This window comes from Canis lupus, chromosome X, assembly GCF_048164855.1.
Source record: "Canis lupus baileyi chromosome X, mCanLup2.hap1, whole genome shotgun sequence".
In the NCBI taxonomy this organism is placed as follows: Eukaryota; Metazoa; Chordata; class Mammalia; order Carnivora; family Canidae; genus Canis; species Canis lupus.
In genome coordinates, this window is record NC_132876.1 from 80,664,680 (window position 1) to 80,677,839 (window position 13,160).

Consider the following 13,160-nt stretch of genomic DNA (forward strand, 5'->3'; position numbering starts at 1 on the left):
CAAAGAACGTTTGTGCTTTGAAATGCATGCTTTGGTAGGCCATATTGTTACTAAAGTTGGGACATAAGATGAGCTCTGAAGCTCTGAATCTTTCAGGGGCCAAAGTAAGATGGAATCTACGTTGTTGAAGCACAAAGTGGTTACGTGAAAGCAACCAAGCACAGGCTGAAGGGGAGGCCGGGGTAAGAGCACGAGGACCTGGTGTCCACTTTGTACTAGCCGATAAATATTTTGAATATCACCTTAATTTGTATCTTAGGTGAGAGTGCAGGGACTTTGCCTTTTACATTTGAGAGACTTGAAGAACTTAAATGAAGATGTGAATAAACTGGCTGCCTCAAAAAAAAAAAAAAAAAAAGAAAATCTCTGCTCCTTTGATTTTCATGCCATCTATCTCAGAGCTATACTCACTCCCTCCACAAAATATAGCATCTTCCTTGTCTTCCTCTCTACTCTTTTTATCACCTTTTATCTTCTGAAATATCTTTGATGATCCCATAGCTAACTTGTCCATCACCCCAGCTTCACAGCTCCTTGACCTCCTCTACTTCAACTTACTCATCATCCAGAACTACTTTTCCTCTGAAATCCTAAGTTCCAATAACCTACTCTGACCACAATTTCTTGTCTGCCATATCACCTTATTACTTCTACTCTTTGAGCTTTGAAATTTCTATGTAACTTCTCCCACGCCCATGCACATATTCACACAGCTTCTCTTTCTCTGGATCCACAGAATAATCTTTCTGAGAATATACTCTTCCCTGACGAGACTAGATCCCATGGCCTATAACCTGAACAAATCTCATCAGTAACCTCAACAACTTATTCGCCCCTCAAACCTTCTACCACCCACAATCATCACCACCCCATTCAGTCTAAAATCAAACCCAATGTTTGCCTTCTTTGCTCCTACTTCTAGGCAGCTTAACATACCTGGATAAAAAGACAAAACTAAAAACATTTTATTTCCAACCTAGATAGGTGTTCAATACTGCCTATAAATCTTCTTTCATTCTCTAAAGAAAGTTGCAAGCTTCCTCCTCTTTGCTCTGGCCCCTGGCCATCCCCTCTCACACTCCAAAATGCCCTTACTACCTTATTCACAGAGAATAAAGGGGCACCAAGAAACTCCCCCTATTTCTTGCTTCTCCAAAACCTTAAAAACATCCCTTTCTGACTCTCCTTAACTCCAATGTCAAAAGTAATGCCCCTTCTCTTGTTCATGGCCTGTACTTCATATGTCTCTACAAATCTTTTCTACATTTTGTTTCACTAGTTATCCCCTTTCGCTCCTATTATTTAAACTGTTTTTATCAGTTCCTCCCCTGCAGAACACCTAAACATTTTCAAATCTCTCATCTTAAAAATATACATGTACCACCTATTATCTATTCTACTTTTCAGATAAGATCTTTGACATCAAAGTCTACACTCATTTCATCAACACTTTCACCAATTATATTAGTCCTCAGCACATGAGCCTTCACTAACACTGATCCATACATACTCGCTGCCCTGGTTTCCCCTAAATCTATTAGATTAAATAGAACCCTCTCAGTCTACATCCTATCTAATTATGTACAGAAATTTCACATTTTATATTTTAAAAAGTTTAAGATAGTAGTCTTAAAAGACAAACACAATACATGTTCATTAGTATACAACCGTGCCTGACACACAGAAACTCATAAAAGGAGATTCAGTATCTTTGATTATCATTCCACTCTCCCAGAGATAACTGTTAAGGCTACAGTCCAACCTCTGGGGAATGCTGAGCAATCATCTCATTCCTCCTCATACTCTTGAATCCCATGAAGAAGAGGAAGAGGAATTCTCAGATTACTTAAGGATACACAACTGGGCCTCAGTGCCAATTGGTGGAGCTTTGAAGGAGGAAACACAATCAGCAAAAGTTCTGGTGGGGCCTGTTAAAGAAAAAATTATCCTGACACTTGTTAAAATGATAAGATTAAAAGGACTATTGTGATAGTGTCAAGACTATTGCAATAGGGAAGAGAAAATGGACTGCAATCTGAATAGGGTAAAGACACCTGGGAATCTATAGCTAAGCAGTAGATCTGGATGGGAATGCAGGGAGGGGGGCTCAATGGGTAGAAAATTAAGAGGAAACATTAAGAACAGGGAAATCTTGCTAAACAGACTTAGAATTCTTGTTGAAGGCAGACCAGGATGATCACATATATCAGGGGTAGGGGAAAGTCGCATTAAATTGATTCAGCAGGATTCTTTCTAAAACTGGACTAGGCAGGTCAAAGACCATGCCCAAAGATAAGATCTAGTTGAAATGAGGGCTCCAAGGAGCATGACTCCCATTTGGTCAAGGAGGGAGTATTTGTTAGCCCTTTTCCACTCTTCAGCTGTCCTGTCCTTGGGCAATGTTTCTTCACTGAAATATTCTCTATTTTAGACCTGTTGCAATGAGATGGCCCCAGGATATATATGCACATATAGAATTATAGACATGCAACACTATGTCCATGTGTATGCACAGATCTTATATACCTGTAATATTTATCACATATATTATATATAAAATGTCATGCTACACTGTACTCTATGTTTGTGTATGTATATATTATGTATTACACTAGATTATAACAGATGTACTACTACACACACACAACTCTCCCATATACCACACACAAATATAAGGTGCAGTGTAACATGACATTGTCTCTCTCCTGGACCGCTACACCTCTATCCTCCTCATGAGTCTCCTACTGTCCCACTCCCATCTGCCCACCCCGCACATCATCAGTACATCCCAAAGAGAACTGTATATCTCATCCACTTAGGACAATTCCATTATTTCTTCCTCATAGGTTTCAGAGTGAAATCCTACTTTTCTGACCTGACTTTAGGGGCTCTCAATATCCTGGCCCTTATCTATATCTCAGTTTCATTTCTCTTCCTCTACATAAAACTTATGTTCCAGTTAAAACCAACAACACAAGTGCCTTTCTTTAAATATATCTAGATTCCCACCCCCACTTCTTCTAGGTTCATCTGACTAGAACACACCTCATAGCTCTTCTACCTTCATATTTCCTCTATTTATCCAATATCAAACATTATCTTCCCTTCCAAATCATTTGCAAATGCTCCTTCTGGGCCTCCTCACGGCCTATCATTTGCCCTCACTTGCCGATACCCACCATAGTACTCATCATACTCTTTAGACACTGTCTGTTCATTTACTCATACCCCCACTATAATGAATCTTCATCAAGAACAGGAAACCAGTCAGGTTTACCTTTACATCGCCTGTATCCAGCATGAGACCAGATACAAGGTAGTGTGGTCTATAAATTTTCACTGAATGAATGACTACATAAACAAATGAAAGCCACACTTAGCTAATTTTCAATGGAATGCTGCTGGAGTCATTCACTTGTATTCAAAAAGGTGAGGAAAAGGGCAAAACAGAAGGTCACATAGTGTGACTGAAAATAGGAATAATCCCCTGAGCACTCACATCTTGCTTTCTTAGTACCAATCACTACTGAAGGAATATATGCCTCCTTGCAAAATGGCTGATTCCAGGACTGGCGCAGAAAATGTACTCATTATTAATGAGCCTAAAATATCTTGTGTCAGAAAGCAAGAAAAGGCTAGATGGGTGGGGTTTTTTTTTAAAGATTTTACTTATTTATTTAACAGAGAGAGAGCATGAGAAAGAGCACAAATGGTGAGGACAGGGAGAGAGAGAAGGAGAAACAGACTCCTTGCTGAGTGGGGAGCCCGATGTAGGGCTCGATCCCAGCACCCCAAGATCACAACCGGAGCCGAAAGGCAGATGCTTAACCGACTGAGCCACCCAGGTGCCCCTGGGCGATGGGTATTAAAGAGAGCACTTGTGATGAGCACTGCATATAAGTGATGAACCACTGAATTCTACTCTAGAAACCAATACTGCACTGCAGATTAACTAACTAAAATTTAAATTAAAAAAAAAAGAAACCAAGGAGGCCAAGATCTAATGAAATCATGTAAAGGATACAGGAGCCAAACAGAAAAGTCTCCTAATTTCTAAGATGACACAGTCTGGGCATCAAAAATAAATCACAGTAGATATATACAATAAAATACATAAAAATCCATGAATTCCCAAGGATACTGAAGAAAACAACGAAAGTCTCTAGGAAACCAACCCATTACTCTGATAGATGAAAAAAAACATTTATCCTGACTTTTACTAAAATATTTTGGGACAAAAAAAAAGCTAATAAAGAAAAGGTATTTTTTACAAAATAATTTCAGCTAATAAATGCAGAAGGATTGATAAAATTAGACCACTCTTTTTCAACTACTACTGAAATAGTGAATTTAGACAATTATCTTCAATGGCTAAAATCAATAGGAGAAAGGTTGAGAGGAGGTGCTACAATGGAGAGATCAGGCTGACAAAACCTGAAAACAAAAATCAACCCCAGAACCAGTTAAAAAGTTAAACCAGATATGATGAAATGCCATAGAAAGTGCATATCACTACCTGAAATGATTTCTTCCCTTAAAAAATCATTGAAACTGAATCTAATAAATCCTCTAGTTCTAAATGCCAGTGAACAGAAACATGCAGTGGAAAAACTGAATACCACCTCAAGGAAGCAATCATCTAAATCCATTTGTTGATAGGATAAGTGACTTAGTTTCTCTAATAAACCAGTGGTCTTTAAAATGGGGGGGTGACTACAGATGGTTAGGAAAAGACTTAAAAGAAAAATATCCAGTGGTAATAAACAGTGGCCCTTGTTTAGATACAGATTTAACAAAGCATAATCTGCCTTTGGCTCAAGTCATGATCCCATGATCCTGGGATCAAGTCCCACATCAAGCTCCCTACATGGAGCCTGCTTCTCCCTCTGCCTATGTCTCCACCTCTCTGTCTCTCCTGAATAAATAAATAATCTTTAAAAAACAAAACAAAGCAAATATAAAATGACATTTTTATTAATATCTTTTTAATGGGACACCTGGGTGGCTCAGCAGTTGAACACCTGCCTTCAGCCCAGGGCAAGATCCTGGGGTCTCGGGATCGAGTCCCACATCAGGCTCCCTGCATGGAGCCTGCCCCTCTCTCTGTGTCTCTCACGAATAAAATCTTTAAAAAAAATAATAGATTTTTAAAAGATTTATTTATTTGAGAGTGTGTGCATGCACAAGCGGGGGGAAGGGCAGAGGGCAAGGGAAAAAGAATCCTGAGCCCAATGCAGGGCTTGATATCATGACCCTGAGATTATGACCTGAGCCAAAATCAAAAGTCGGATGCTTAACCAACTGAGCCACCCAGGTGCCCCTAAAAAGACATCTTTGAGACAATCATGGAAATTTGAATATAGCCTGGGTATTAGATAATATAAGGAATTACTGTTAATCCTATTAAGTATAATGGCCCTGTGGTTACTTAGTATAATGCATTTAAGAGTTAGAGATGTATAGTGAGTTATTTACCTGTGTAATGACATAATGTTTGGGATTGCTTTAAAATACCCCAGGGAAAAAAGTGGGTGAGGAGAAAAGATCAAAGGAATTTGTACAAATGGTATTAATTGTTGAAGCTGTGGAATGGATACATGTTTGTCTATTTTACTAACTTTAAATGTATTTGAAAATTTTAGTAATAAATGAAAAAAGGAGCCAACGTCAAGGGTTCCAACTAGCTTCTTCCAAACTGGATAGTTTGATCAACAGAAGAAATGATGACTGCAATGGATTGAAAAGTACTAAATATATAAATATGCACAAGTTGAACAAATAGAGAAAAGGACAACAAAAACATCTCAAAAAATATAAATATACCTTATGGGTGATGGTTTTAAATACCAGCTTTAAGACTTATATTTTGCATTTTATAAATAACAGGTCCCTCAGCAGGATTTCTTCCTCTCCCTACCTCTTTATTATTTGATTTTTACCTTTATTCTTTTGTATATGATATACAGTGATAAGAGCATGGGATATTATAGAACTATGCATTTGAATGTGAAGAGCTTTTGAGGCTTTTTAAAAAATATTTTATTTATTTATTCATGAGAGACACACAGAGAGAGGCAGAGACATAGGCAGAGGGAGAAGCAGGTTCCTCGCAGGGAGCCCGATGCGGGACATGCCCTGAGCCGAAAATAGACACTCAACCACTAAGCCACCCAGGCGTCCCAGCTTTTGAAGCTTTGTAATTGAACAAGTTTCTTAACCAATTTGATTCCTTTCCTTTCCTATTAAATGGAAGAATTTGTACATCATAATTCTTTTTTTTGTTTTAATTAAATAAAATGTTATACATTGCCTGATGATAAATAGAACCTTAGTAAGCACCACTTGTCTTTTTTAAAACAGAAATATCAGCTATGAAAGGCACATTGGGAAAAAGAAAGAAATTTGAAAACGGATTAAGTGGGGCACCTGGGTGGTTCAGTCGGTTCAGCGTCTGCCTTCGGCTCAGGTCATGATCCCAGGTCCTAGGATGGAACCCCACATTGGGCTCCCTGCTCAGCAAGGAGTCTGCTTCTCCCTCTCCCTCTATCCCCACTCATGCTCTGTCTCTCTGTCATAAATAAAATCTTTAAAAAAACTTTTAATTAAAAAAAGAAAATGTATAGGTATTAGATGATATTAGGAAATTATTCTTAATTTTTATTGGTGACATAATGGTAATTAAATTATCTATAAAATGTCCCTAATATTAGGAGATAAACACTGAGATATTTAAGGGTAAAGTGCCATGATGTATGTTTCTCAAATGGATGTATTAAGTGGTATTTCAATCAAAATGTCAAGAAGAATTTTTGTGGAAATTGATGAGCTGAGTCTAAAATGCATATGAGGGACGCCTGGGTGGCTCAGCAGTTGAGCGTCTGATTTGGCTCAGGGCATGATCCAGGAGACCCAGGATCAAGTCCCACATCCGGCTTCCTGCACGGGGCCTGCTTCTCCCTCTGCCTCTGTCTCTGCCTCTCCCTCTCTCTGTCTCTCATGAGTAAATAAATAAAATATTTTTTAAAAATGCATATGAAAATTCAAAAGACCAAGAATCACTAGGCATTATTGAAAAAAAAAGAACAAAACTGTAAGACTAAATGACTATATACATATGATATATATTATAAAAGGACATCCATTATAACAGTGGTACTTATATAAGGATAGAAAAATTAACCAAACAGAACAAAATTCAGAAGAAATAAACCCACATAAATAACTTAGTCATTTGATTTATGAAAAACATGACTCTATAGGAGGGAAATAGCTATCTTTTCAATAGTGATATTAGGTTGATTAAATATCTGCTTTTTTAAAGAGTGGGAGCATGAGGTGAAGTGGGGGCACAGAGGGAGAGGCAGAAGTAGACTCTCCGCTGAATAAAGAGTCGAATACAGGGCTTGATCCCAGGACCCTGGGATCATGAAATGAGCCAAAGGCAGACATTTAACCGACTGAGCCACTCAGGCACCCTTGAATGTCCATTTCAAAAAATGTACAAAAGGGGGGCCTTTACGCATACCAATAACTCATACTGAAAACATACAAAGAAATCAATTACAAATAAATTGTGAATACAAATGAAAGATCAAACAATACCACCACATAGGTTAAGCAGGCTCCCTGTAGGAAGCCTGATGCGGGACTCAATCCCAAAACCCAAGGATCACGACCTGAGCCAAAGGCAGATGCTCAACTACCTAGTCACCCAGGCATCCCAGGGCCAACTATATTTAAAAGATTGCCTGTACAGACAGACAAGTACTCAATTCCTCCAATTTAACATACCAAACATTTATGGGCAACATATCATGAGCACACAGTGATAAGAGCAGTGAGAGAGGTAAGCAAATATGCTGTAGGATAGCACACAATGCACTGCGGATAAAAGATTGAAGAAGACGTGAGGATGGATGTAAAGATACGTCTTCTAGACGTATTAGGTATGTAACTAACAACATACCTAAATGTATGTAAAGACATGTCTTCCTAGAGGGCTGGTAACTAACAACATACCTAATTGATAGCAAGAAGCTCGCCAAGATTAAAAAACAAAAGAATATGGGAAATGTATGTGCCTGGATTAGGTTATTTCAGTATGTAGAGTGCTACATTAAAGCCATGCAAAAAAGTGACAATGGGCAAGGGGGGTGTGGAAGCAGAGTGAACAAATACAGAGACACCAACATAAGATATATCCTGTTTTTCCCATTAATAGCTGTACATAGTTCGTGCCCTCACTTCCTTTAGGTTTCTGCTCAAATGTTGCCTTACCAGGGAAGCCTTCCTCACCATCCCTATTTAAAATACTACATCTCCTCTCCATTACAACTTACTCATATTTACTATATATTCATTTACTGTCTCTCAACTAAAGTTTAATAAGCTTTTTATTTTCCACTGTTGTATCCTCAGTGCTTAACACTGTCTGACACATAAAGTTATTCAATAAAAAAATTCTTAGATGAATAAATGATGGTTGCACACTGGGTTGAAGCCGTGGGATATTTAAATGCTGTGTTACTATAACTTGACTAGAGAATACAGAGACATCAGCAATACCCTTCAAAAAAGTTTTTAAGTGTTTTAGTATCATGAAGTCGAGCCTGACTTTTTTCTAAACGAACTGAAAATTACACCTAGCCCAGAAAAAGATTTACGTCTTATTTTGGCAAGTATAACACACTAGTTACAGGAGGAAAGGAATAAATTGCTTGTTCAAGGGAATTCTTGGTGAATAAATTCCTCTTTAGAGCCTGAATAATCCTGACACTCATTTTAAGTTTAATGATCATATCCCCTCTCTTGGGTAAAAAATTGAATAATAAATTGTGATTAACTAACGTTCTCACGAGACAAAGTAAACATGATGAATGGAACAGAAAAATATATTTCACCTTGCACGAAATAGAGAATACTTGCGAAGTTCCCAGGAAAACTTTGAAAATCTGTCAGCTTGCTGTTCAATGTTGCCACCAAAGACCAGAAAAAGATTTGAATAGGCATAACTCATATGAAAAAATAAATTTGTGATTGGATGTCATATCCGTCAACCATTTCTGTCCTATGACAAGTTCTAAAGGAGATGGGAAAGCTTCGACCATCAAGAATTGACACAAGTTTTACAGGCAAAACCCCTATGACTGCTCCTCTAAAAAGTGGGGATTGAGTTCTGTGCCAATTTTTTTTTTTTTTTTATGTCAGGAGGGTTAAAATCAGTGCAGTTTCTGATGTATCATTTTGGTTAAGAGTAAAAATAAACTCAGCAATAATATAATAATCTGAACAAGCTCCTGTGTCTTAGGACTAAAATTTCTGCCACTGCTTATTTTAAGGAAATAAAAGAGTTGACCTTGAAACTGAAGTCACACCTGGTTTTGGCAAGTTTTTAATTCAAAGGACTCTGAAAGAGGCGGGCAGGAGGGGCGGGGGGGGGTGGAAAGTAAAGTACTGGAGCTGAAGAAAAAGGAAGGGCGTAGATTCCTAACGGGAGAAGGGGGTTGCAAAAGTTTTGAGGCTAAAAGGGGCCGGGGAAGAAGGTGGAAGTTAAGAGGTAGGAAAAAAATCTGTGGTAGAGGAAATGGCCCAGGCTCAGAAATATCAGGAAGAGGATCTGGGGTAACGAGGAGAGGTGAAGAATGACCAGGGATAAAAGGACAAAAATAGAGAGGGAGGACAGCCTGCCATCTTCAGAATAGGTAGACAGGCGACCGGAACCATAAGCGTCAGAAACATCCTTCACACAATGTGCTCTGGGGATGAAATCTTTCCACCCCATGTTGAAGCAAGGAGGAAAGCTTCCCGGGAGGGTTTGGAGACTCACTTGTGAAAATTATGAGCCTCTTTCTTTCCACTCACCTCAGTGAAGAAAGCCCCGACACAACGATGGCGTAACCGGAAGCGCTATTTTCCTTCGTTTGGCGGAAACTTATTTTCCGACGCCACGCCCCCTTTACAGGCAACTTCCTGTGCCTCTCTAGCAAGCTTTTACAATACTTTATTGCTCTGGCTTTCAGCGTATCAGAAGCTGGTTAGTGATGTGAACCGGCTCAGAGACAGTAACTTTTTACTAATTAAAGCTCTAGGGTCGCCTGGGTAGTTCAGCGGTTTAGAGCCTGCCTTTGGCCCGGGGCGTGATCCTGGAGTCCCGGGATTGAGTCCCATATCGGGCTCCCTCTCCCTCTGCCTCTCTCTTTCTGTGTCTCTTATGGATAAATAAAATCTTTATTTTTTTAAAGATTTTATTTATTTATTCATGAGAGACACACAGAGAGAGGCAGGCAGAGACACAGGCAGAGGGAGAAGCAGGCTCCACGCAGGGAGCCCCATGTGGGACTCGATCCCAGGTCTCCAGGATCACACCCCGGGCTGAAGGCGGCGCTAAACCGCCGAGCCACCGGGGCTGCCCTAAAATCTTTAAAAAAAAGAAATTTTAACTCTAGTCATCCGAAGAACTGCATTATTTCAGCCAAACCCCACATATCCAAATTTGTCACCTCGCCTTATTGATTTAGCCCTTAAAATACCTTCCTAACCCTTAGTGCCTTGACTCTTGGATGCCAACAGTTATGTATTTGCCATACTGGTTTACCATTTTCTAACATACCATGTTGAGTAAAAAGTTCATTTTTATAAGTGGCATACTTCGATTTCGAGATTTTAAAAAATCTTAGATCTGAATCATTTTTGTCTCGGAATAGTATCCAAAGAGTTACATGCTATACTCAAATTAACAAATAAAGGTAAATTCATCTAGAAAGCATTCTTGTATATGTATATACCCCCCCCCAAGAAAATGACAACTGACAAAATTTTCTTTTTTTAAGATTTTATTTATTTATTTATTTATTATGAGAGACACAGGCAGAGGGAGAAGCAAGCTCCATGCAGGAAGCTCGACGTGGGACTCGATCCGGGGTCCCCAGGGTCATGCCCTGGGCTGAAGGCAGGTGCTAAACCGCTGAGCCACCCAGGGATTCCCAAAATTTTCAATAATAAGAATAATCCTTACTCTGGTTAAAAGTTCAATATTGAATCACCTATTGCCACTACCTCCAGAAAACACTGGGTCCAAAATCTGTACCTGTTTTCCTTTTTTGTGGTTATTTTCAGTCAATCTACTACTATACAGTGAGCATCTACCATGTCCCAAATACTGCGCTACACTCATGGGCATTGCAGTAGGAACCCACAGCTTAGGAGCTAAACGTGACATTTTAAACACATAAGAGCCTGGCATAAAATAGGTGATTATTGATGTTTGTCAGATGAATAAATAACCAAAATGTGATCAGGGAAATGACAGGGGCCAGCACCAGGTTCTTACTTTTGATGGTATTTTTATAGTTCATTTCAACATTTTAACTCATATTTTGTCATTCAAACAGCAGATTCTGAACAACCACTCAGCGTAAGGTTCCGTTCCTGATATTGCCCATATAAAGAAGAATAAGACTCAGTCCTGGATTTCAAGACCCTCCAAACAGTGGGGGAAATGAATACATAAACAAGTAGCAACGCTATAATGCGACAAAATAATAGGTAAAGGAGACCTTGTAGGAACTATGACTATCCCATTGATTGGTGAATACTAAAAACCTAAAATACACCTTATCTACTAGAGAGTGCTCAATAAAGATTTGTTTAATGTTGAATAGATTATTGAATGGACGAATGAAAGGGAAGAATGGCAGTGGACTTGAAGTATACTGTGAAAGGAGTAGTAATGGGTCATGAATCTGAATGTTAGAAGAGGCCAGAGAAGGAAGGATCATGGAGTTTGAGCTTAATTATGAGGAAAACAGAAAGCCAAAGAAAAATTTTAAGCAAGAAAGTATTTAGTAATATTTAAAACCAGAATACAGAAAATGGGTTGTACTGGTGCAATCTGGAGGCAGAGAGGTTGATTCAGAGGATATTGGTGTAATCAAAGAATAAATACAGAAAATTAGGGGCTTATGCTATTAATAATTAATTGTATTTGGGAATTGAGGTGGAAAAGTTAGCCAGTGGATTATCAGAAATCCAGAGGCATCGAAATCTGATAATTTTTCCTCGACTTCCTCCACATTCAAAATTTTGACAAATCCATGCAACAAATATTTATCGAACAGTTAATATGCACCAGGCTCTGAGGATAGAGCCATGACCAAAATGGATAAAAATTTCTGCCCTCACAGGAACTACATTTTTGTGTCGGATAATAAAATATTTAAGAAAAAACATACCAGAAGGTGACAAGTATTATGAAGAAACAAAGCAAGTAAGTAGGATAGCAATGTACACAGGGGAAGAGGAGACGAATGCTATTATGGAAAAACTCACTGAAAGGATGATATATGAATAGTTACAGATTTCATCCATTTCTCTCAGTCATCAGGATCACTTAGTTCAAACCCTCCATGTTTCTCCCCAAATCCCAACTCCTTAGCATGGTATACAAAAACCTTGGTAGTCTAACTTTGTCTCTCTCTCTCTCCAGGCTCCTCTCTAACTACTCAGCTTTTCCTTTTCCCACCCTAAGTCAAAGTCTCATACAAGTGCTTACAATTTGGAAAGCGCACTGAGACCTCAAATCTACATGCTTTCACACCCTGCTATCTAGTATCACCTTTCATAGATCAGCTCATATTTTATCTCTATCATTAAGCCTTGCTGACTCTTCCTTCCACTCCTTAATCAAAACCAGACAACTGTTCCTCTTTTCTGCTTCCACCATGTACCTTGTTCTTATCACTTTATTTTATTCACTCGACAAACATTTGTTAGTCAACTACTGTGTGCTTGTCACTGTTCAAGGCAATACAGATACATGTTTAATTAAAGGAGTGGAAAAAAATCCTCACACATTTGAAACTTACATTTTAGTGAGGAAGACAAGCAATAAGCAAAATAACATAATAAATACGAATTTATAAAGCTGTAGTTCTTGCCTCTGGGTGCCCATTATAACCACATGCATTATTTTCTATATATCATATATTATAATAAAGATATAAAGAATAATTTTAGAGGTGCCTGGGTGGCTCAGTCAGATAAGCATCTGGCTTTCAGCTCAGTTCATGATCCAGGGTCCAGGGATCAAGCCCCTGCTCAGCAGGAAGCCTACTTCTCCCTCTTCCTCTACTCTCCCCCTACTCATGTTCTCTTCCACTTAC

General features: G+C 38.7%; 1 protein-coding gene across 7 annotated transcripts in view; it reads right to left on the minus strand.

Annotated features, from left to right (window-relative positions):
- Positions 1 to 9,931, minus strand: part of MAGED1 (MAGE family member D1) — a 63,481-nt gene extending 53,550 nt beyond the window's left edge. For 2 of the 7 annotated variants that reach the window (XM_072816726.1, XM_072816724.1), the window contains exon 1: positions 9,862 to 9,922. The gene's annotated coding sequence lies outside the window, so the exon portion shown is untranslated. Of the gene's footprint in view, positions 1 to 9,861 lie in introns of all 7 variants that reach the window. The other 5 variants (XM_072816729.1, XM_072816719.1, XM_072816725.1 and 2 more) reach the window with 4 other exon arrangements.
- Positions 9,932 to 13,160: the final 3,229 nt, after the last annotated feature.